Below are 24,501 nucleotides of genomic sequence, written 5' to 3'. Positions count from 1 at the left end.
AGCACAAGCAAGTAAAATGACACCAAAGATATTAGTCACAGAAGGGAATATCAGTTCCAGATCTCCAGATCAGCCAAGTGAGTCCAGACATCTATATAAATAAATGTAAGAAAAAGGAAAATTAATTAACACCTAATGAGGTAGAAAACCCTGTAGATTCCCAAAGAGAGCATTCATGAATAATTTGAAAAAGAAATAAGAATTGTGAAAGTAGAATTTATGGCCTACACAGCAGAAATAATTGGCAGAACAAAAAAACTTTAATCCATGATGGTGAGTCTCCTCAAAGAATCAAAAGAGACAGAGCAACTGATTAGGGATACAAATAAATAAAAGTGAAGGACAATCTGGAAGAAGAGAAGCAAAAGGCAAAAACATTGTGACAATATAATATCTATATAAGCAAAACATATTGATCCTGAAATTAGGTTGTATAGAAGCAATTTAAGCATTTTAGAACTCTAAGGAAAACATGGCAAGTAAAAAAAAAATCCAAATACCATAATGCAATAAATAATATAATAAAACTGCACAGCTCTTCCAAACACAGAAAACAGAATACTAATTGAAACAGATCATCTCTAGAAAAAAAAAAAAACCAACCCCATGCTGTACAGGTGATCAGGAGAAAGGCCTTCAAATACAAAGAAAGGGAAAGTCAAATAATACAAGACTACATAATATCCACCAGAAACTGCAGAAGGTAATGGGACAACATTTTCTAAAGAGAGAAAGAACTCAAGATACAATGCAAGGTGACATATTCTGTAAACCTAAGCCTAACCATTAATAAAAAGAAGATAGATGTTCATTAAAAAGAGGTTTCCTATATATTACTACAAAGAAAAACAAATCTGAACAAATTCTTTTCTTTCAACCATCCCAGGCAACAGAAATACAAGCAAATGCACCGAGGATAAGAGTAGCTAGTTAATGTTTATAATTATATAATATATTTAATATATAATATAATTAGATTATTAAGTTTGCAAGATGCTTTACATACATTACTTATGGAGAAAATAAATAAAGAAAATTTTAAAAACAATGAACTGTAAGGTATTTGTTACTATTACACTCATCTTCTGGTGAGGAAACTGAAGTTCATAAAGAGGTTAAATGTGTCACACAGCTAATAAGTATCAGGATTGGAGGCAGGATATGAAATCAGATATTCCTGCCTTGAAGTCCATCACTCTATTCTCTGTGCCACCTAGCTCTCTACAGTAACATTAACAACAGAGACACTTAAGAAACTCCTTCTATAAGTACACAAAGAGGAAAGGATGAAAGCAGAAATCAAATAGAAATAATGGTGGAGAAAGAGGCCTAAAACATGATGGACCAAACCTCATCATAACACCCCACCTAACAAGTGAATAAACATTTGAGGGTACATTAAAGGGGAGGAAGAAGGTAGAAGGGAGCTCAAAGATTGACAACAGAGAATAGCTCCTGTAACCTCCCTAAAAGAGAAGAGACTACAGGAAAATGAGTTAGGATGGAAAGGGAAGGATTGAAACAGAGGGGGGGAAAGGGAAATCTTGTTTCAGTGATTCAGTGAAGAACTCTCAGATAGGGGAAGAATGGGAGGGTATAGACCCAGAGAGGAAATTTTATAACAAATGGAGAGACTCACCACCTATTCTACTAATTATTTCCATTGTAGAGATGATAAATTATGCCATTTTTTCCTTTCTAACTTCTTGCAAAATTTTAATATTGCTCTTGAAACATTTTGGAATATCCTGTTGTTTGTATGCTCTTCAGTCATGTGTTTTATCAGGTGTTTGTTCAGTTCCCTTTGTCTTGTAGCATTTATTTAGATATGGTAGTCATTTCTGTTTTTTTATTGCAAGCAAAATAAGTGGATGAAGTTTCAGATTTGATTCCCCTGATCCTGAGTTTATACAGTCATAGATGACAAGATGTTAATATGTTAACACTAATACCTGGATACATCTCTTTTTTGGTTCTCTTTTAATAGAGAAAAAAATTAGAAATGGTCTATAGAATTTGGCTCAAGGCAGTTGAAAGATAAATCTTCATTTTTATAAGTTATTGCCCACCAAATACAATAGCAATGTTCTTCCCTTAAATAACTAATAATAGTATTTGCCATGTTCCATGTGCTTCCCTTTGCTTCTCTTGTCCTTTATCTGTATTCATCCTTTCATTCCTCTTTTTCAGACATGAAACAATGCCGTGGCTCCCTGTGTTTTTGACAGCCTTCTGTATATCTATGTAGTGTCAGACTCACTGCCTTCTTATGAGATCATCTTCTAGCTTAAGTTCTTGTTTACATTTGAGTCATGAATGAAACTGATCTACAGCTTTGAATTCAGTTTAGTTTCTCAAATGAGTCTTCTGTAATTTTCCAGTTCTTCCTCAGCTTTGCTTCTGATTAATGTCTCATGACAAATGTCACTTCTTCCTGTTTTGTTGCTCAGAGGGATAGTTTCGACAATACCATCACCATTTTAAAAAATTTAATGGTATTTTTTTCCTGTAACATGTAAAGATAATTTTCAACATTTATTTTTAAAAGATTTTGAGTTCCACATTTTTCCCTCCCTCTCTCCTTTACCTCTTCCCCAAGATAGCAAGTAATCTGATATCGGTTGTACATGACTATCACATGACCAAGAGCCTGGAGACTTTAATATTTCATGTTTTGAAGCAAAGCAAATCCTTTGTTTTCACTACCCAAAGCATGCTTTAAAATGTTATTACATCTTTGTCTTTCTTTTTCCTCTTCTTTCAGACTCTTTTGCCTATTTTTTTAGATTTGCTTCTTGTTGCTTTTCTTGTTTCTGATGAACCTCTCTGATTTCCCTCAACATTGGCAATCATGGTCTGGCTTCTTTCGTATTAATAAAGAAATCAGACATATAATTCTTGTCTTCTGCCATGCTCACCTTCAACTTTAAACCAGCAGACCAAAAGCTCGATGAAACATACCTACAGATTGTGTCCAGCAGGAAGCATACCTAAAGACTTTCTAGAGAGACATTTTTATGGCAAGGCAGTCACTCAGTACCAGATGCAGCTTCTAGGATGAGGATCTCTTGTAGTAGAAAAGAAAGCCAATTATGGACTCAGGACTGAATTAGGTCTCACCTGGGAGTCCCGTTAAGCAAAGCTGATCAGCAGAGAGCTTCACAGGAACTCCACAAAGAGAGAAAGGGCATCAGGAGCCTGGAATACTAGAGCTGAGAGTTGTCTTGGCCACATACATGTCCTTTCATTCCTTCACTATCATTGTATTCTTTTTGTTTGTTTGTTTTGGTGGGGCAATAAGGGTTAAGTGACTTGCCCAGGGTCACACAGATAGTAAGTGTCAAGTGTCTGAGGCCAGATTTGAACTCAGGTCCTCCAGAATCCAGGGCAGTGCTTTATCCACTGTGCCACCTAGGTGCCCCAGTATCATTGTTTTCTAAGTTAGTGCCTCCTCTTCCCACATGTTGTGTATTTTTAGGAGAGTATAGTGTGTCCCAGGTTTATAGGGGAAAGGGGAGCTTCTTGTAAATACTGCTCCTGCTATGCTATCATAGTAAATAGATTTGCTTTGAGCTACTTGTGTGTACTAGCTACCCAGCTCCACTCCTCCCCCCCCACACACACTGATGGGGACTTTTGAATCCATAAGATCATAAAGTCATATATTTAGAGTTTGAAAAGATTTTAGAGGTCAACCCCTCACTTTAAAGATGAGGAAACAGCCCCAGAGAACTGAAGTGATTTGCCCCACAACTGTTAAGTATTAGAGGTATGACTTAAATACAGATCTTCCTAATTCCCGATCCCACACTCTACTTACTATATTGGGTGCTTCTTAGATGTCTAGCATATTTTTACCTGAGAGTAGCAGCTGCTCTCTGTGACCCAATCCATGAATGTGAAAGCAAGTTGGGGGAATAACAGAGTGGGTGCACCACAAGAAATGAACACCTTTGCCTTTTTTTCTCTTGCTTATCAACAATCCCATTTACCCAAGCAAAACTCCTTGCTCTCCTTTGATCCTCCTTTGTCCTCCAATACAGCTTTTTAAAAACCCTTTTTGATTTACCTTAATTTTTCCTAACAGTCTTAGCTCAGATTCAACTTAAGTCCTTCTGACAAAGTTTTTTTAAAGGATCAGGCCATGCTCTCATCAGCATCCTGTGTTAGCTGAGCTTGCTTTCAGCTTTAATTCCTATCTTTTCAAAATCTATGTTGGTGAGTTCCCTGTTCCTCCTTATCAGAACTATTTCCCTTTATTTCTTCACAATTTAATTCTTAAGAGAATGAAATCTCTTAAGTCCCTCCTGGACTCACTTCCCCTGTAGCATTTAGAAACTTAGGTTCTTTTTTATGCTTTCTCTTAACCCTTTGAATTCCACTTTCCCCAAATCAAATGTGCATGCCAAACTGCACCCACTTTTATCCTTTCTTTTTTTCTTTTTCAGGGCAATTGGGGTTAAGTGACTTGCCCAGGGTCACACAGCTAGTAAGTTTCAAGTGTCTGAGGCTGGAACTCAGGTACTCCTGACTCCAGGGCTGGTGCTCTATCCACTGTGCCACCTAGCTGCCCCACTTTTCTCCTTTCTTACAGCACAAAAACTGGGAGGGAATGGTCGTTCCAGCCCCACCTCCCAAGATTTCCATCATTTCCACTCTGCTGACCAATTCTTCCTTGTTATTGAGAATCAGATCCAGGTGATAATTTCCCTTTATGGTATCCTTTACCTTTTGGAGGATTTCATTTTCATTGAGGCAAGTCAAGAAATTATTAGCCACTCTGTTTTTGGCAGAGAAAAATTTCCAGCAGACATTTGCATAACTGAAGTCTCCCAGTATTTCTACCCATCATATATCTGTGCCAGTTTTGTGATATTTCTCAAACCCATCTACTTCCTCTTTGGTCCAAATGGTTCATGGTATGGGCTGATTTCCCTTCATTGATTATGACTCAAATGTCCTTCACTCTCACTGAGTAGTATTTTTGGCTCTATACTAAATGGACCCCAAATATTGTGCCTTTGGGGTTTTTAGATTGGCTTTTGATCACTTTTGTTTCTCTTCTCCCTCCCAGGCTTTAGAGAATTACAGAATGCTAGGTAGTGAGAACAGGGGCTTTACTAAAGGAATGACTTCCTCACCATTAGAACTGTCCAAAAAGAAAACAAACCACCTCATTAGGGATCATATTACCACTTGTCTGGGATATTATAGAAGGGGATCTGTATTCAGATAGAGATGGGAGAAGATGATTTTTTTTTTGCAGGGCAATGGGGGTTAAATGACTTGCCCAGGGTCACACAGCTAGTAAGTGTCAAGTGTCTGAGGCCAGATTTGAACTCAGGTACTCCTGAATCCAGGGCCGGTGCTTTTAACCACTGTGCCACCTAGCCGCCCCCGAGAAAATGATTTCTGAGCTATCTTCCATCATGCTAAACCTTCTAGTGTGGGAATGTGCTACAGTTGACTCATATCAGCTCTCAAGAGCTGATTGTTAAACTTTTGGTGTGAGCATTTATGTCTCTAGAAAATCAGTAGATGCCACAAATAAGGGCTTGACTTATTGTTGTTTTGTTGATTGTCCAGACTTAAGAAAATGATGAAGAAAATGTTAATAGTGCAGGTTATACTTAAAAGTATGTTGTGCACACTTTATACTTCACTTACATTTGATTTTGAGAGCCAGTTTCTAAACTTTTACCAGCACATAACTGATCTAATCCAATCCTCTTATTTTACAGATGCTCAGGACAAGCAACTTGCTTGAAGTCATAGAATGGAAATAACACTGGATTTTAGAGTCATAGGACCTGGTTGCAAACCCCAACTACTCTAATTCTAACCCATGTGATCTTGGGGTAGACCCTCTGGGCTTCATAAGATGAGGGAGGTTGGTTTAGTTGATTTCTAAGGTCCTTTCCACCTCTAAATCTATAATCCTAGATTGTCAGAGAGGAGATAACACATATTCTCTTCACTCCCAGGCATAGGAAATCTTTTCTAATCTTCTCATCCTTCTCCCAGAAGTTCAAACAGCAAGTTCACTAGGACTATGTTGTGTATCTCTCAAAGAAATCCTGAGCAGTAGTTATAAAAGTTAACACAGAGAGAGACAAAGACAGAGACAGAGAGAGACAGAGAGAGAGCTCTCTCTCCTGGAAGACAAAACTGACAAGAACTTTTGCTAAATACTCCAATAAGGTCTTTAACTTCTCTTTGAAAACTCTTTGGGATTTTCTACTTGGGCAGTGTTAGGTTTTATAATGTAGGGGGAAAGGAATATATGGATCATGTGTTTGAGTACTAGACTTAGGGCCAGTCTTAGGTTCATGCACCACCTCCAATATTTACTAGAATGTGAGAGCTAAAAGTAACCCTAGAGGCTAATTTGTTCTACCTTTACTGACTGCCTTTTCCTTTTGAAGGATTTCATTATCACTGAGACATGTCAAGAAGCCATTAGCCATAGTATCTGAAATATATAATATCCTTTGTTTCTTTAAAGACATCTAATGTGGTGACCCCAGCTAACCTCTAAAGCATTCCATTCTATTTTTTAATAGCTCCAATTTGGGGGAATTTTTCCTTGTATCAAGATTAAATCTGTCTTCCTGCTTCCTTCTTTCTACTCCTCCTAGTTCTTTCCTCCAAAGCCTGGCAGAACAAGTCTAACCCTCCTACACCTTTTCAAATACTGGTATGACACTAGCCTCTCTTTCTGTGTGACTAAAGTGCTGCCTTCCTTAAGCATGTACACAGTGTCACTACATTAAATGACAATCAAGGAAAATTAACTAGTTGTGCACAATTAATGAATTGCCCACAAGGTGGCACTCTACTTGAGCCGCCTATTCAGCCTTACAAGTTTCTTTATCTGATAGTTTTTGAGATAGCCCTTTCCTAAAAGTTTTCAGTTTCTACATTGGTCACCAGACAGTGAAGATGGCATGGCAGTAGCAGCTGTAAGTAGTTTGGATTAATCACTTATTGACTGGGTCTAAAATTAATCTAGGAGATAAATGGAATCTTGCTCAAATATTAAAATATGAAATCTACTCTATGTACCTAGCTAATAAGAGCACATCCCTCTTGGTTTTCACTCTCTCAGTTCACTGCCCATTGTATTCATATATTCCGTGACTTAGCATGTTGTCATCACATAGCTTCTTGTACAAGCACATTTTTTTATTGCACTTCACTTTATTACACTTTGCAGAGATTATGCTTTTGGTTTTTGTTTGTTTGCTTTTACAAATTGAAGGTTTGTAGCCAACCTGAATAGAGCGAGTCTAGCAGCACTTCTTTTCCAACAGCATGAGCTCACATCATGTCTCTGTGTTACATTTCGGTAATTCTTGCAACGTTTCAAACATTTTCATTGTGATTATATCTGTTACAGTAATCTGTGATCAGTGAGCTTTGATGCTACTGCTGTAATTGTTTTGGGGCATCATGAACTATGCCCATATAATATGGTAAACTTAATAGATAAATGTTGTACATCTGTTCTGACTTCTCTACTAATCTGTCTTTCTCCTTCTCCTTGGGCTTCTCTATTCCCTGAGACACAACAATATTGAAGAATATTACATAAACTTAGTTGATAAAGCAGTGGCAGCGTTTGAGAGAATTGACTCCAATTTTGAAAGAAGTTCTACCATGAGTAAAATACTATCAGACAGCATCACAGGCTACAGAGAAATCTTTGATGAAAGGAAGTCAATCAATGTGGCAAACTTCATTGTTGTCTTATTTTAAGAAATTGCCACAGCCACTCCAAAATTCAGCAACCACCACCCTGATCGGTCAATGACCAGTAACATCAAGACCCTCCACCAGCAAAAAGGTTGTGAATCTTTGAAGGCTCAGATGATGGTTAGCGTTTTTAGTAATCTAAGTATTTTAGAGAAGGGCAGCTAGGTGGTGCAGTGGGTAAAGCACCAGCCCTGAATTCAAGAGGCCCTTAGTTCAGATCTGGCCTCAGACACTTGACACTTACTAGCTATGTGACCCTGGGCAAGTCATTTAACCCTCATTACCCCACAGAGGGGAAAAAGTATTTTTAGTTAAGGTATACACATTGATTTTTAAGTATATAATAATATTGTACACTTAATAGGTTATAGTTTAGTATAAACAACTTTTATATCTATTGAGAAATAAAATAATTCATGCAATGTACTTTATCACAATATTCACCTTATTGTGATAGTCTGGAACCAAACCTACAGCATCTACGAGGTATGCATGTTCATAGAATAAACTGAAAAAATATTGAATCAACTGCTTGTGTATGGAATCATTTATCTCTAATCATCTTTTCTCAGTTGCCAATCATACTCATCTCCAATTCATGGAAAAGGAATCAGGGAAGGGGCAGCTACCTTCATTCTCTGAATCATGGATGGAAAAAAAACAACACTTCCCAGATCACCAGCCCAAAAAGGATTGGCAATAGCTGATAGAATCCTGATTGTGCTAGCCTCCAATCACCTTGCTTTCTGCTCCAGGCTCCAAAAGTCTCCTAATGGCCTTGAGCCTTCTGGACATAGCAACTCTCCATGTTGCAACTTCAATCTCTCCCAGTTGTTCCTGTTTCTGTCTCCTCCCAGAAGCCAAATGAGGTCAATAGGAAGACAGGAAGCAAAAAGAGGATGCCACAGCACACATATGTCATACTTATCTTATTCTGTGACTTCTGATTGTGATCCTCATACAAAAAGGGGAACAGTAAGCAATTTCCCTCCCCAAGAGCATTAGGCATTGTTTTGCCAATATTTCTCTCTCTCTGAATTGTCTCCTGAGGCCCAGAGGAAAGCAATCATTCATAGAAAACAAGCAGAACACAAGTTACACTTGAGAATAACTATCACAGATCCCACTCTGTCCCCTTATCCCAAGTTTTCTCTTCTCCCAATTCCTTCAATCTGATGGGATAGTTCAGATCTCATCTTGGTCTATCTCCCTTGGAGTCTGTCCAGCTTGCCATTGTCCTTCCTAAAACAGTCCTCAGAACCAAAGCCTATACTCTAGATTTGGTCTGGCCAAGAGAGAGGTCAGCACAGGCATCATTCCCATTTTCTGTGGACTAATACCTCTCTGAAAATAAACTAAGATAATATTAGCCATTGGCTGCAGTGTTACATATTTGACCCACATGGAAGTTGCAGTCCAATAAAAAAACCCTATCTTTTCCCCCACAAATGGTTGTCCAGCCATACATCCCCCCCTCCGGCTTGTATTTGTGTTCTTCCATGGCCCTCTGATTTGATATTTTATCAAATGTTAAAATGTTGAAGAAAGGGAATTACCACTTATTAAGCACCTACTATGTACCAAGCACTATGCTAATTGCTTTACAAATATTATCTCATTGGATCCTCACAACAAAACTGTGAAGGAAGTTCTTTTGTCATCCTAATTTTGCAGTTGAGGAAACTGAGGCAGACAGAGTTTAAGTGACAAGCCCAGGGTCACATAGCTAGTAAGTGTCTGAGGCTGGATTTGAATATAGATCTTCCTGAGTCCAGATCTAGCACTCTATCCACTGTGTCACTTGAGTGCATTTAGGCATTCCACTACTCATCTTCAGACTTGATTATTACAATTCCTCCCTTCCCTTATTCTTCTACCACCACTTAGAGATTCTTTATTGTTGAATTATTTGCCTGTTTCCACACTTGCAACACACCTGCAACTGGTTACACTGTTACCTTGTACGTAAACAATTCTCAGAGAAGACAGAAAAGTATTCCTGAGAACACCAGAGGAGCAGATTTTTAGACACTCAAGAAAAAAATTTTTTTTCTGGGCTCCATCTCTGGATATGTGCCACAATAGAGCATAAAAGAGCATTAGAAGATAGGGGCAGCTAGGTGGCACAGTGGATAGAGCACTGGCCCTGGATTCAGAAGGACCTGAGTTCAAATCGGCCCTTAGACACTTAATGCTTACCAGCTGTGTGACCCTGGGCAAGTCACTTAACCCCAATTGTCTCACCAAAAAAAAAAAAAAGCATTAGAAGAGAAGCAGGTAAGGTTGCAGAAGGTACTCATCTCTTGAAATATCTCAGTATTGGGGCAGCTAGGTGGTGCATTGGATAAAGCACTGGGCCTGGATTCAGGAGGACCTGAGTTCAAATCTGGCCTCAGACACTTACTAGTGTGACCCTAGGCAAGTCGCTTTACTCTCAGTGCCCCTCAACCCCCCCCCAAACATCACAGTATTGATGATAGGTAAGGATTTTATTTAATACTAACTAAAATCAAAATGTATACTCAAAAGCGATTTACCTCTTTGACCCTCCATTTCCTCTTTTGCAAAATGGAGATGAAAATACTTGCTCTGGCTAGTTCACAGAGTTGATAAAATGAAAATACTTTGTAAACAAGCCTTAGCGTTACAGAAAAGATAGAATAGACCCTAAATATTTGGTTGAAAAGTGGGAAAGGCTTTTTAGCCTTCATTGTATGAAAACAGATGGCCACAAGAGGGCGTGAGGAAATCAGGAATGCAAAAGCAGGCGTCTACTGCATGTTTATTCTCTGTAACTGGTTGGTTGGCCATTAGGAAAGGAGGAAGGAAGCCTTCCTATATTGGACACCTTTAATTTGGACCCTTTTGACATCAGGGTAAACTCAAGGACAGCCTGGGAAGTGCTGTAATAATCAACTGAATCTGTGAACTCAATGTAAACAATTCCTCCAAAGAAGCAGATCACAGCCCAATTGTATTTGCCATTCTGTGCAACTCATGAATGCCAATCAATTAACAAAGTGCCTACTCTATACCAGGCAGACTCTGTGCTGGATGCTGGGAATACAACAAAGAATGAAATAATCCCAACTCTCAAGGAATGACATTTTAATGGGAAAGACAACAAATGCATTAGTAAAATATAAAACAAATAGATACAAACATAAAAAATGGTTTCAAGGTAGTTTGGGAGAGAGGCAGGGGTATGAAGAGCAAACTCAAACTGGCTCTTGAGATCCTATTGTTAAATTTTCAATGTGAGTATTTCCACTTCAGAAATCAGTAAAGGCTAAAAATCACAGCTTAATTTATTGTTTTATTCATTGTCCAGACTTAAGAAGGTGATGGAGAAAATGTTGGTCATATAGATTGAATTTTTTTTAAAGTGAGGCAATTGGGGTTAAGTGACTTGCCCAGGGTCACACAGCTAGTAAGTGTTAAGTGTCTGAGGCTGGATTTGAACTCAGGTACTCCTGACTCCATGGCCAGTGATCTATCCACTGCGGCACCTAGCTGCCCCTATGTAGATTGAATTTTAAAACATCCCTCCAGAGAGCTGGTTGTTAAACATTTATATCTCCCAAACATGTCGCAAGGGAGTCTGGTATCACTTATGTCCTCTCAAAGTCAGCTCTTGCACAAAGTCCTGATCTCACACAGTTGTACTTTATGTCATTGTTTTCTCGACCAATTAAGAGAACCTCATAGAAATTGCCAAAGAGTCTGCCAAAAACTAAATAAATACAAAATACATACACGATATGACAGAGTCTTTGAAGCATGCCCAGATTGCCTAACATGGAGGTGCTCTGCTTTCCCTACCACATGGATGGGAGGAGCTTCCTTGGATTGGCTGCCTAACTGAAACATGTTGCATCTTTAAAACTGGTAGGACTGTGAGTCAAATCTATAAGAATACAAGTTATTCCACAACTGATAAATAGTCAAAGGATATAAGTCAGTTTTCCAATGAAGAAATCAAAACAATTTATAGTCATATAAAAATGCTCTAAATAATTATTGATTAGAGAAATGCAAATTAAAACAACTTTGAGATGTCATTTTATTTATACCTATCATATTGGCTAAACTTATTGAAGGGGAAAGTGACAAATGTTAGAGGGGATATGGAAAAATCAGAGCACTAATTCATTGTTGGTGGAATTTTGAAATAATCCAACCATTTTGAAGAGCAATCTGTAATAATGTCCAAAGAATTACTAAACTACCTATACCCTTAGACACAGCAGTACCACTACTAGGTCTGTTTCCAAGGATGATTAGGGAAAAGGAAAAGAACCTTTATTTTCTAAAATATTTATAGTAGCTCTCTTAACGATGGCAAAAAAACTAGAAATTGCTGGGATGCTCATCAATTGGGGAATGGTTGAACAAGTTGTGATATATTATTGTGATGGAATCATACTGTGCTATAAGAAATAAGGAGCTTGATGATCTTAGAAAAACTTGGATAGACCCACAAAATAATGAAGAATAACATAAGAAGAACTAAGAGAACATTGTATACAGTAACATCAATATTGTTTTAAGAACAACTTTGAACAAATAAATAATTTTGACTATTATAAATACCCAAATTAACTACAAAATGACATATGAAGGAAGATGCTGTCTGCATCCAGAGAAAGAACTGATAAAAAGAAGTATGTATAAAATAATAATTTTATACATACTAATGTCTGTATAATTTTACACATACTAATGTCTAATGATAGCCATCTCTTAGGTTGGGGACGAGGGAAAAAAGAAATTTACACGATAATTTTATTATATATTTAAAAGGAATAGCAAGTTGTACATAATAGATTTGAAGTTTCATGTGCAATCATCTTTTTTGTTATACTATGCCATGCAGATTGTTTTATTCTATAAATTAAGCTCTATAAGAATATAGCTAAGTTGTAAATCTTATCTCTTTCCCAGAGACTGAGGGGGAAAAGATTATGCTTCCCAGGGATTGTGGGAGTGAGGTTATATATTTATGATTATGCCTTTGAAGTAACTCTTATTTTGTAAAAGCCAATCTGACTATTGGTGGCTAAATGGAACTGGGGTGTAGGGTTTTATCCCGAAAACTGAAGAAACAGTATCAGTAGGGGCTGGAACCACTGTCAGAGAATGTAGATACCTATTAACTCCCTTAAGAGTACAAGAGGACTCTGGGGTTGAGGTGAAACCTTCTAGGAAATGTGGGCCAGTTTTTTAAAGAGGCACTAGAATTTGGGGGTGTTAGAAAAAGCTTCATTTATAGAAGGTGGCACAAGAGCAGAGACTTGAAGGAAATTATGATTTCTAAGAGAATGAGGTGAGGAACAAATGCATTCTGGGCAAAGATAGAGATGGAAGAAAGAATGTTGCCTATGAGGAGTAGTTAAATCTGGGTGGACCGGTGTGTGTGTGAAGGAGAATAATGTGTAAAAATACCATAAAGGTAGTTTGGGACTGGGCTTTAAATGACAAACAAAAGAGTTTATACTTGATCCTAGAGGTAATAGGAAGTCACTAGAACTTATTGAGTAGTGAAGCAGCATGCTCAGACCTGTGCTTTAGGAAAATTAGGAGATAATTTTAGTAGTTCCCCTGAGTCATGATGAGAAGTACCTGAAGTGAAATAGTGCCTCTATGGATAGTGAGATGAGGATGAATGCAGGAGATGGTAGAGACAATAGGATCTGGCAATTGATCATATATGTGAGGTGAATGAGAGGGAGTAGTTGACGATTATACTGAGGTTGCAAATCTGGGTGCCTGGAAGGATAGTGGTGCCCACGGAGGCCTATGGAACTTGCTTTAAAGTCAGATCATCTATTTCCTGACTTGGCCATGCCCCACTCATGCCTACCCGCCTTGCCAATTCTCAGAATTTTTCTTTTGACTTTAATCACCCTACTCTATCTTGTCTTCCTAGAATTATTTCTTTCAGTGCTTGTAGAATATAAAAAAATATATATCCAATCCTGATAAGACTACCACTCCAAGAAAAATGGTGTTTGCCCAGCCTCTCATATGATTAGTTATAATTTTCTAACTCAGTTACTTCCTAATTTTGTACATTAATTGTTTGTTCTGCCTTAATGTTGATTGGGTTTTTTGGGAACATTTAGCTCAAGAGAACACCCTAATCTTAATGACCTCAAAACATTCTGTAATACTTGCTTATGATTGGATGGCTGTGTAATATTGAAAGTTGATTGGTTCAAGATATGAGTTTTCTGACTCATGCTACTACAGTATACAACTGTATAAAAACCCACACTCACAGTCACCTTCTTGCTTTGTCTCAAAGGAGGTCTTAAGCAAGGTTAAGGTAAGAGAAGACTCTCCAATGGCAGCCATCTGTAGCACAACTGAGAGATGTAACACCACCAAGAGTAGCAACATTGCATTCTTCAGTCATCTAAATGAGTGTGCCTGAGAGTTCTGGGTGCCTGAAGTGACTACAGGTTGAAGTGTACAATATGTTTTTTCTTGGGGCCTATAAACAACTTCGATCAACTGAGTGGTGAGTGCTGACTCTGATCTTGGATCAGACCTCAATTATAACATAAAGTCCTAGACTAACACACTTTCCAGGACCATGTTCTTCATTTTCCATAATCCAAGCTAGTAAATTTGATAAATTAATTGGTACTGAAGTAGAAACGGGTACTAATAAGTTGAATCTGATGTCCCTCAGATAATATATTTGTGTTTCCTCAAGGGCCTATTAATCTATTTAGATTCTAATGGCTGATTAATATTGAGGACATAATACTTTGGTACTGCTCTCCACATTTACCTTTAAACATGTAATTCCTGTCAATGGGGAGAGAAGGAATGATGTAGAAATTCTAGTCAATATTATTAGAGCAATGGGAGTGATGTTTTTTTATGGGGAAACAAACCAACTTTGATGGATTGCATAATTTACCTTAGCTACTACTATCATAAGCAGAAAAATATAAGCTCTATCCTTCCTGTTGTAAATCCTATTGTAATCCTTCATGACCCTTCATGATTCAGTAGCATATTCTACAATCTCTCAATAAAATCAGTGTTTATCAACTATCCCAGTAGAAAAGTCTCCCCCAAATCCCTATCACTTCAAATAAAATTTGTTTCCTCTTGTTCTGTTCTCAGAAAGCTATAGATGTCTAGAATGACTTGATATCAATAGTTTGTGGGAAAAAACCCAACTATATCGTTGAGACTTCTCAGGAGGGCTATGACCCATCACCAAAATTCCTGCCCCTGAGCTTTCTCTTTTTCAGGATATATAAACCCTGTATATTAGTCCTTCTTCCTAAATTTCCTTATTTTCCTACTTTTATCCTTTCATTGAGAGGCAGCATAGTGTAGTAAATAGAGGAATGGCTTTGACATTTAGGATGAGCTGGGTTCAAATCCTACTTCTAATATATGCTAACTGAATTATCATAGAGAAGTCATTTAATGTCTTAGTATTCATAGACTATAGTTGTTGATCTGCCTGGGTGAAAGGAGCTTCCATTTCACAAAGAGATGAAATCACAAGTCTGAACCAAAAAAAAAAATCACTTTTGATATTCTCTCTACCTTCTTGTAAAAGTCTAATACATCATACACATTTTGAAAATAAGAACTCCAAACTATTTATAGTCACTATCCACAAGAATACTTAAAGAATTCCCCTCCACATCTATTTTCTAAACCTCTATCCCTCACTCCAGGGCAAGTAGTTGGTGCAGTGGATAGAGAGCTGGACTTGAAATCAGGAAGACTCATCTCCCTGAATTCAAATCTGGCCTCAGATACTTACTAGCTGTGTGACCTTGGGCAAATCACTTAATCCTGTTTGCTTTAGTTTCCTCATCTATAAAAGGAGTTGGAGAAGGAATGAAATAGCAAAACACCTCAGTATCCTTGCCAAGAAAACCCCAAATGGTGTCACGAAGAGCTAGACACAACTGAAATGACTGAACAATTTCCCACTCCATCCCACCTCTGAAGGGTAATATAATACGTCGATAGATTATCCTCTGGTTCTAACTATGCCATGAAATTACTTTGTTAATTTGGACAAAACGCTTCACTTTCTTGGTCCTTAATTTCTGTATCTGTAAAATTACTGGGTTGGACTAGACGGTCTCTGTAGATTCCCTCTAGCTCTAACCCAATGACTCTTTGAGTCTATGACACTGTGGATTGACTGCCAAATTGCTGGTTTCTTTCTGGTCTCATTCATCCTTTGAACATGCTTTGGCATTCTCTCATGGTGGTAGTTGGGTTGTAACCATAAAATAAGAACTAATTTTGCTATCAGCTGAGTTTTGATCATGCTATTAGTCTAGGGAAAGAACACAGAGTTGACATATGTAAAAAGTTAACATATGAAAAGAACTTTAAGAACCTTTAAACTCTATATAAATCTATAATGGCTTAATATCACTTCTTGGTAGAAAAGAACAACAAAAGATATTGCTATATCCTTGAGACTTCCCAGTAGGACTGTAACCCAAAACCAGCCCCTTCTCCCCTATTTACTTGTAACATAAAATTCCTGCTTCTAAGCTTTCCCTTTTTTAGGATAAATGAACCCTGTATTTTAGTCGCTAGCTTTTATTATTATAGAAATAAATATTATCGTTAATATTTCTCTAATACTTATTAAACAATGTTTTTGGCTGATTAATAATGAAATAGTAAATATGGCACCAATATTCTACACAGATGTAGTCAGAGATTCAAAAACAAACACACTATGTGTATATCTATATGTTTCCATAAATACATGCAATGTGTATATTGATCTATATATGTCTCTATAGATATGTTTCTATAACTAAATATCTTTGTAGAATGTATCTATGTAGAATATGGATGCTATATATATGCATGTGTATACATATATGCGTATACTGCATATATACACATGTATACATACATAGACATATACAGTATACACATATGTACACACATTTCATAGATAGATATGGTTATACACATATATACTTAACAAATCTCAATACCAAATACAAAGGACTTTTGAATTATTTATATATTATCGTATAATTTCCTCTATGACTTCAGCACTATTAAAATGCTTTGCTGATGCTCTCTCTCTCTCTCTCAACATTGCTGTCATTTCCAAAAACCTCCCATCTCAAAACCAAGAGAAAATTCCCTTGTGACAAAGAAACATATTTTAAGCAAAAAACACCAATACATTTGCCGTGTACAAAAATATGCCTCATTTGATATCTATAGTCCTCTACCTCTCTAATAAGAGGAGACAGGTATGTTTTACCCTTAGTCTTCTGAAGTCATGATCAAAGTTCTGACATCTTTTTATGCTGTTTTCCCTTATATTATTGTGGTCATGCTTTCAATTGTTCTCTTTCTGCTTACTTTGCTTTGCATCAATTCATACAAGTCTTCCTAAGTTTCTCTGAATTTTTCCTATTCAATGATTTTACTGGAACAATAATATGCCATTACATGCATATGTCAAACTTAATCCCCCAATTATTGGACACTCATTTTACTTTCAGTTCTTTGCTACCACAAAAAGAAATCTTATAAACAAGATTGTGCTGATAAATGCTGGCTTGATATATCTATATCTATACCTATCTATCTATCTATAGATAGATATGTACAATGCACAACACACTTTTAAATTTACTCTACATTATTAACATTTTCTCCTTCACTTTCTTAAATCTAGACAATCAGTTAAACAATAAAACAGATTTGTAGCATTTTCCTATTTCTGAGGTATAAATGGTCACACTGAAATTTAATAATCTGCTTTTATGAGCTGTTTCAAGATGACCCTAGCACATGCCCCTGGTTATAAATGTTTTTCTACATATGGAACCTCTCCTTTCGTCATTGACTTCCATGGAGCATATATTTAACAATGGTCTCCTTGAGTAAAATGATATGTGAAAAAAAGAAAAGAAAAATAAAGAAAAAAAGAAAAGAAATTATATGTGTAATAGAGTGCTTTTTCTAAAATAAGCTCAAATTGTTTTTAAGAACAGTTGGACCAATTCACAATTCCATCAACAGTGCCTTACCATACCTGCTCTCCCATTACTCCTTCAACATTTGCCATTTCTGTCTTTTGTCATCTTTGCCAATTTTATGGGGATGAAGCGAAATTGCCAAGCTTTTTTCATTTGCCTTTTGAGTAGTGTTTTGGACCATTCTTCATTAGCAGTTTTTCAAAAAAAGCTATAATATCATCAAGAGTGCACTCTTCTCTGATGCTAATCAAAAATCCTCTCTACCTCTCCACCAGGGTCTTCAATGAGTTTCTAGGGGAAAATTAAAATGTCTCATTATATAATAATACTTTGTATTTCTATAGAACCTTAAATCAATGATTACTTTGCAGTGATCCTGCGAAGTGAGCCATACCAGTATTTTTATACTCACCTTACAGGTATAAAACTGTATCTCAGAGAGATTAGTTACCTTGTTTCTATATTGCTCAGAGTGACTAAATTTTTCACAGTCAAAAGTTGAACTGTCAGGGCTCAGGGTACTCTGTATACAAAGTCAATCATCCAGCCCATCCTGGAAGTCTTTTCAGTTGATTCCTTCTAGTGATTGTGCTCTACTGCCAGAGGCCTCAAGAACAAGGGCTCATGGTCAAAGAAAAAGTAAAAGCACCCATATATGCAAAAATATCGATAGATGCTCTTTTGTGGTAGCAAGAATTAGAAATCAAGGGAATGCCCATCTATTGCAGAATGGCTAAACAAGTTATGATAAACAATTGTAATGAAATACTTTTGTTGTATAAGAAATGACAAATAGGAAAAAACATAAAAGAAAAAGGGGAAAAAAGAAATGACAAATGGGGTGATTTCAGAAAAAAACTGGGAAGCTGATAAAAGTGAAGTGGGCAGAGTAATGTTGTGCACAGTAATAGCAATAGTGTAACAATAGTACTGTGAAAGACTTAACTATTCTGATCAATACAATGATCCACAACTCCAAAGGATTCATGATGAAAAATGCTACCCACTTCCAGAAAGATAACCAATGGACTCTTAGTACAAATGAAAGGAGGTTTTTTCACTATCTTTATTTTTCTTGCTTTTTTGTAATTTGGCTAATATGGAAATGTTTTGCATGACTTCATATGTATAATAGGTATCACATAGGGATAGAAGAAGGGAAAGAATTTTAAATTGCAAATAAATATTTTAAAAAGAAAGACCAAAGGGTCACCTTCATGTCATGATAAAGCATTACAGTAAAACATTAGGGGAGGAATTCTTTCTTTTTCTGTGGGTATCTGTGAGATGATGGAGTGAGGGGATGATGGAGTAGAACATTGAGCTAGGAGTCAGCTCTAGCCCTGCCTCTGCCATTGTGCATTGTGTGCCCTTGAACAAGTCACATTCTTTTGTTTAGGGTCCAGGTCCCTTCCATCTCTGAGTCTAGGATTCAGTGGTGCTAGGTAGTGAAAGGGCATCTAGCTGCTATTCTTGACTTGCCCTGTGACTAGACTACCAGCTATTCACAAAGCAGAGCTCTAAATAAAGGAAGTTTCTTGCCTTTCTCCATGGGGGCCTTTTCCTTTGGCTGGGTGGTGGTGACTCCTTTTCCAGAGTCTGTTTATGTCACTGGGGCAGGGTGAATAATCTGTCAAGAAATCTGTCCCAGAAATGAGGTGCATTAGTAGAACAAAAGGATCACTGTAAAAAAAATCACATCAGCCAAGCAATGCTAAAAGTACTAGGTTCTTTTATTTGGCACATTAAAGGAAAAACTACATGGCTTAAAGACATCCAAGGGAAAGATAGAATCTAGGCCTCTTACTGGAGCAGCAGATGCCAACTCCCAAACTGGGGAGTCTCATACTCCAAACAGCTCCAAAACAGCTTTATACTCGACATGAGGACCAGGGCATATACCTCATAGGTGGCACAGAAAAGAGACACAAGGGGGCAGCTAGGTGGCGCAGTGGATAAAAGCACTGGCCCTGGATTCAGGAAGACCTGAGTTCAAATCCAGCCTCAGACACTTGACACTTACTAGCTGTGTGACCCTGGGCAAGTCACTTAACCCTCATTGCCCTGAAAAAAAAAAAAAGATGGGGAAAAGGGACACAGCCAATGATGTCACTATAAGCCATAATAGGAAGAGGTTATCAATGATGATCTTGTGAAAGGCTTGATGCATGCCTACTGAAATCTCCCTGAGATTCCTAAGTCTATCTTCCTTCCATGCTTCATATCAAGTACCATGACAATTTGAGAACAGATTGCATGATGTTTTAACCATTCCCATGTTTCACTCTTAGGAATTCAGGGAGCAAAAGAACCCGGATTCCCTACTTAGCAATCAATCGATAAATAATTGTTTATTAAGCATCATTACTTCACTAATTGTAAGCAGCTCCAGGTCACCTTGCCACAGACACTATAACCTTTCCACCTTTTTGGCCTGTAATCAACAAGATTGTAGCTCCTACTGCAAACTTCCAGAGACTAATATGTTATCTCCCTGGGGGAGGGGAATTCAAGATCAAGGCTCTGTGGAGTTTGGGTTAAGAAAAATATGGGAGAGGGGTAGCTTGGTGATGCAGTGGATAGGGCACGGGCCCTGGATTCAGGAGGACCTGAGTTCAGGTCCAGCCTCAGATACTTGACACTTACTAGCTGTGTGACCCTGGGCAAAGCACTTAACCCTCATTGCCCTGCAAAAAAAAAAAAGGGAGATCAGGAATGAGCAGAAGAGAAGTATGCTGATCAGGAGTATACTCTTCTCCCCTTCAGTTTCAAAGCACAGTGGCTAAGGGGCATCTTCTCCTCTCCTTTCTTTCTTCTCCCTCTTTCTATTTGTGTAGTTGAAAAAAACTAGTTATCCTACTTTGCTTGATTCTCTTTTTATAAATTAGTTTGTTCCCATTGTCTAAGGATATGTCATCACTTGAATTCATAGTGTTTGTGGAGAGATGTCCTTGAGGGGTTCTGTATTTTATAGACTATGCTAGAATTCTTCAGATCTGGTATCAAAGGTTAAAAGAACTGTTCCGTAGCACAAACAAACAAACAAACAAAGCAAAACAAAACAAAACAAAACAAAACCTGCTCTGTGAGCTGTTGGGGTACTATTTAATTTTATGATTGATTTATTCTCCCAAGCATATTGATTCTTCCAGTCAGAAGTCTAAACCTTGAACTTGAGAATCACTTAGATTTCCTCTGGAAGAATAAGCCATAGTCTGACCCTTACTTGAAGGGAAGGGGAAATAAGGATAGCATAGACCCTCCTCCACAAAGACATCTAGTTTTACAATAAAAAGACTGTTGTAGGAAACTTAAGAATGCAGTAACCTTGGAAAAGCCTCTAAACCACAATTTCTTCATCTGTACATAACAAATATGTCTTCGTTTTGTTTGTTTGTTTGTTTAGTGAGGCAATTGGGGTTAAGTAACTTGCCCAGGGTCACACAGCTAGTAAGTGTTAAGTGTCTGAGGCCGGATTTGAACTCAGGTCCTCCTGACTCCAGAGCCGGTGCTCTATCCACTGCGCCACCTAGCTGCCCTAACCGATATGTCTTTTAGGGAAAAGGCTACACATTTCTCAGGATTCCTCAGACCAGAGTACAAACACTCATTGAAAGAGAACAAGGACTCCATTTCCCATGAAGCTGTATTCATAGGTGTTGAGGTTTCTGATGCAATGGAGGAGCAGTAGAGCCCATTGAATGGTTTGTGACCCCAAGGAGTAGAGGACACTTCCTAGAAAGATGTGGAAATAGCAGGTATTTGGGTGTTAAAGCTTAACATGAAGAGTTTCTCACTGACAAAGAGCAAGGAGATAAAACATTCTGGGTGTTATAGAAAGCTTAGACAAGGTAAGCAGGGAGCTACCAGGAGATGGCAGGTAAACCCAAGAGCCCAAGCAATAGCATCACTTCCAAATTCCTTCCTCTTCCACCAGATTATCCATTAGATTGTGAGATCCTCAAGGGCAGGGACTGTCTTTTGTCTTTCTTTTTATCCTTAGCTCTTTGAATAGTGCTTACCCCAGAGTAGGTGCTTAATAAATGCTTATTGCTCAGGTCACTGGTCAGTCACTGGTTCCCAAGGGGATAGCCCCTGTGAAGATGTGACCTGGCAGTTGCCTTTGCAGGTACTGTAACCTCTGCCTCTTTTCCTCACTGTGTATCACTACCAAAGACCCATAAAAGAGGGTGTCTCAACATCAATAACAATATGGTTTTATCAATGGAAATGACACTCAGGAAGATGCATTTCCATCTGTTTGGGGGAATGTGTACTGATTTCCGTTGTTGCTATTGCTCTTCTTTTCTATTCAGATTAATGTTTTTACTGTGTCAAAACTATTGCTTGAGTTTATTAGTATGATAAGTAATTTAATATTCAGGCTTGATTTAACCTCAGATGTTGTTTTTTTATTACTAGTATGGAGTAAAAGTGAGCCAGAGAGAGAAGATACCATTGCAAAAATCATTCAGAGTTCCACTTGCTAATACCCCCAAAGAAATGAAAAATAAAAATAAAATGTCTATATACAACAAAATTTTCAGAAAATCACTTCTTGCATTAATGAAGAGCCAGAAACAAGATATGTGCCCATTGATTAGAGAATGATTAAATAAGTCTTGGTATGTCAATATGATGAAATATTACTATGCTACAAAAAATAGCAAATGTGATGAATGCAGAGAAACATAACATTAGTTTATGCTAAATGAAGTAATCAAACCCAGGGAAATAACATTTAGTATGGCTACAACAATAGAAGCAAAACTGCTACTATAACAAAATAGAAACTGAATGGTGATGCAATGAATGGATAGAGCCCTGGACCTGGAGTTAGGAAGAGCTGAGTTCAAACCAAGCCTCAGATACTAGTTTAGTGATGCTCAGCAAGTCACTTAACCTTTGTCTACCTCAGTTTCCTCCTCTGTAAAATGGAGGTAATAATAACACTTACCTCCCAAGGTGTTTGTGAGAATAGAATGAGATAATATTTATAAAGTACTTTGCAAATAAATATTAGCTGTCATCATATTGCAATAAATATAATGTTATAAAATTATAGAAACTAAACTTATACTTGAAAAAAGAGGTATGAGAAGGTATCCCTCCTCCTGTTTTGAAGATGCAGGGGAGGGGGAAGCTAGGTGGCACGGTGGATAAAGCACTGGCCCTGGATTCAGGAGGACCTGAGTTCAAATCTGGCCTCAGACACTTGACACTTACTAACTTGCCCCACCAAGAAGAAGAAGAAGATACAGGCAATTTGAGTGTGAAACACTGCATATGTCAGACTTCTTTCATATATCACGGTAATTTTTGCCCTTCTTTTTTTATTACAAGGGATGGTAGTGCTCTGAGAGCTGTCAGAAGAGAGTCATCAAGATTCAGCACAATTCAATAAACATGTACCAAGTACTTAATCTGTTTATAATGTTGTACAAGGAGATGGGGAAAGTGAAAACATGAGTGAAGCACAATTTCTACTCAAGTAATTTGCAATAAAAGAAAAGGAAATAAGACTTACAACATGATAGACGTGATCTCATTGCTAAGTATGGATAACTATCAATTCATGCTTTCTTACGTCCAAGCTTGTGCTTTTCATCCATACTATTGCATAAAACCTCCCTAAAGCATCCATTCACTATGCCAGGGACCTTCTCCTTGATATCTTGGTATTGCATGGATACCAGTGAAATAACACTCTCATCCCACTACTAGTCATCTCTTTTCTGGTGATAGGTTCATTATACTGCTTCTCAAATACAATTCTGAACCAATCATGTGTCACAGTCCACCAAAGTTCACCATACACATGTCCATTGCACTCTGGGTAACTCTCTCAGCTTCAATTCTTCAGAGACTCTTATTCTAAGACTCACAGTCTTATATTATAACCAGAAGACTATTGTTGATATACGTGTATGTTAATTTCAGAGAATAGCTGAGGGTCTGTTTGTCCAATGTCTGTCCAATATCTCTATAGTGATGGATAAATCCATCAGCAAGGATTTACTAAGCAACTATTGTATGCCAGGAGCTTTTCTAAGTACTGGGGGTGCAAAGATAGAAATCAACACATTAATAATCAAGCATTTTTAAAGGACCTATTATTTAAAGCACAGAGGCATTGTACCAGGCACTAGAGTTACAAATACAAAGAATGAAAATCTTTACTTCGAAAAGATCTTACATTCTAATGGGGAAGACAACAAGTAGATGAGTATCTGTGGAATAAATACAAAATAATTAAATACCTGGTTATTTGAGGAGGGTACTGCCTTTTAAGAAGATCAGGAAAGGGGCAGCTAGATGGCACAATGGATAGAGCACCAGCCCTGGATTCAGGAGACCTGAGTTCAAATCTGGGCTCAGACTCTTAACACTTACTAGCTGTGTGACCCTGGGCAAGTCACTTAACTCCAATTGCCTCACAAAAAAAAAAAAGATCAGGAAAGCCTTCATATAGAAGTTGGTCTTTGAGCTGCATTTTTTAAAAAGAGAGAAACTCTATGGGGCAGGGGTGAACTAGGAGTGCATTTTAGATATGGGGTTGTTCAGTGGGAAGGGATAGTGATGGGAGATAGAGCATTCCCTTTGAGGAACACAGAGGTCAGTTTGACTGGACCACAGAGTGAGGGGGGGGCGGTTAAGATACAATGAAGATGAAAAGATAGGTTGAGTTTGGATTATAAAAGGCTTTAAAATCTAAGCCAAGTATCCTAGAGGTAAC

The 24,501-nt window shown here is 37.7% G+C and overlaps 1 pseudogene; it reads right to left on the bottom strand.

Moving 5' to 3' along the window:
* Positions 1-1,996: 1,996 nt before the first annotated feature.
* LOC122728910 overlaps positions 1,997-24,501 on the bottom strand; it is a 41,435-nt pseudogene continuing 18,930 nt past the window's right edge.

This window comes from Dromiciops gliroides, chromosome 5 (assembly GCF_019393635.1).
Source record: "Dromiciops gliroides isolate mDroGli1 chromosome 5, mDroGli1.pri, whole genome shotgun sequence".
NCBI lineage: Eukaryota > Metazoa > Chordata > Mammalia > Microbiotheria > Microbiotheriidae > Dromiciops > Dromiciops gliroides.
This window is presented reverse-complemented; position numbering and strand designations above follow the sequence as displayed.